This window comes from Suricata suricatta, chromosome 5, assembly GCF_006229205.1.
Source record: "Suricata suricatta isolate VVHF042 chromosome 5, meerkat_22Aug2017_6uvM2_HiC, whole genome shotgun sequence".
NCBI lineage: Eukaryota > Metazoa > Chordata > Mammalia > Carnivora > Herpestidae > Suricata > Suricata suricatta.
The window spans coordinates 58,938,608-58,941,222 of NC_043704.1; positions in this window are offsets into that span (position 1 = coordinate 58,938,608).

Here is a 2,615-nt window from a genome sequence, read left to right on the forward strand (position 1 = left end):
AGAAACATAAAATCTACCAGATGAATAGTGAAGAACTGGGAAATCTGGACAGACTGATAATGACGAAGGAGATTGAAGCAGTCATCAAAAACCTCCCGATACAGAAAAGTCCAGAACCAGATGGCTTCTCAGGTAAATTCTACCAAACATTTAAAGAATTAATATCAATCCTTCTCAGACTTCCAAAAACTTGAATTCTTAGACTCATTTTACAGGGATACTATTATCCCGATATCAAAACCATATAAGGACACAACAGAAAAAGAAAACTGTAAGACAATATTCGTGATGAATATAGATGCAAAAATTCTCAACAAATTGTTAATAAACCAAATTCAACAACATGTTAAATGAATCATATGCCATGACCAAATAGGATTTATCCCTGGGATGCAAGGATGATTCAACATATGCAAATCAATAAGTGTCATACATCACATTAATAGAATGAGAGATAAAACTCCTATAATCATCTCAATCGATGCCGGGAAAGCATTTGACAAAATATGACATTCTTTCATAGTTAAAAGTCATAATAAATTGGGTACAGAAGGAATATACCTTCAAATAGTCAATGCCATATACCCCAAACCGATATCTAACATAATACTAAGCAGGGGAAAGATCGAAATATTTTCTACTAAGATCAATAAGAGGAAAAAGGTGTCTACTCTCATTCCTTTTACTCAACATAGCACTGGAAGTTCTAGTCAGAGCAAATAAGGAAAACAAAGAAATAAAAGCTATCCAAATCAGAAAGAAAGAAAAAATTGTTGTTATTTGCAGATGATGTATTCTTACATATGGAAAAAATTTAAAGACAACCAAAATACTGCTGGATCTAATCAATGAATTCAGTAAAGTTGCAGAATACAAAATCAACATACAGAAATTAGTTGTGTTTCTATACACTAACAATGCAAATCTGAGAAAGAACACAATCCTGTATTCACAATAGCATCAAGATCCAAAATAAGTAAATAACTCATGCAACACCATAACAAGCAAACGAAAACAACCCAATTAAAAAATGGGAAGAGGAACATGAAAGAAATAGAGAATCAATTCTGGATGTCCAACAATGGACTAAAAAGAATTTTTTACATGGTAAATTGACAGAAATTATCACTGAAGGGAACTATAAAAATTATTTGTAGAGAGAAAATTCCCACACTTGAAAGGTACTGCTGAATGGCAAGGACAATAAATGAAAGGAAACCCCACATTATCTGTTTAGAACGCCAGCAAGAGAGAGAGAGAAAAAGAGAGAGAGAGAGAGAGAGAGAGAGAGAGAGAGAGAGAGAGAGAATCAAAACCAAATTACCTAGCAATGAACAAGAATCAGAGGGCATCAGATTTCTTATGGGCCACCAGGATTCTTGAAGTACAAGACAGTGCTGGAGTTCAGATATAAGCAGTTACATCTGAGGGAAACGAAAAGAAAGGAAATTAAATACAGAAATAAGCCTTACAAGGTTTCCATGGAGTCAGTGACAGTAATTCCTATTTCTTTTAAGTAATAGGCTAAAATATGAATAACACACTTCGTTTAAACTCCTATTCTTAGATTTTCAAATGCTCCTAAATTGGTCCCCTGACAAAGCCTCCAGTATAGAAAAACAGTTAAGGTTAAATTTTCACTAAACACTTACAATTTTTTAAAACATTGTTTATTTATTTTTGAGAGAGAGAGAGAGAAAGACAAATTGCAAGTGAGGGAGGGGCAGAAAGAGAGGGGAGACACAGAATCCAAAGCAGGTTCTAAGCTCTGAGCTGTCAGCACAAAGCCTGACATAAGGCTCAAACTCATGAACTGTGTGAGATCATGGCCTGAGCCAAAGTTCAACACTAAACTGACTGAGCCACCCAGATGCCCCACAATTTTTGTCTTTTTACATGTTCATACATTTGAAACAGAATAGGTGTCTTTCCCTACTGTCACTTTTTCATCCTTCTCCTCCTTTATATTTTCTCTTTTTTCCATTTCTTCTGCTACTTAGCAAAAGTCATTCAGAGTCTCTTTGTCATGCTTACCCACATTAATGAAATGTCTGCTGGGAAGAAAATTAGAAAGGAAATGATACAGAAGCACCTGTTCCTGTGGTCACTGTGCCACTTAACCCAGGCTGGCCTCGGCTCTCTTGTCTGTAGCACAAGACGCATGGACTGGTGAAGTCCAATTAGTCTTCCAGCTTTAACGTCCCTTCTCTGAATACAATCCCTGAAAGGTCAAGGCCCAGGATTTCTGCCACAGCAATTTACTCCCCTGGAAAACATTAGATTCGTAGAAGAGTAAATATGCTCATTCTCCACGGTTGCCATGTAAAAGCACAATAAGGGGACATTTGTAACCAGATTCATCCTCAAAAATCACTTCTTTTATGGCTGCAAACTGCTTTTGATGTTTTGCAATACGATCAAATCTCAATATGGTTGTAGATTTCCCCACAGTTATATTATAAAATGCATCATTTTTATTTAAGAGTCTACACTTCTGCCAGGACGTCTATCTATTGACCTAGTCAAATTGCAGAAAAGGGCCACATTCTCTCCCAGCACAAGGGAAAACCTACATATAAAACCCCTAATTAACAGTGAGCCACATATTTCCATCT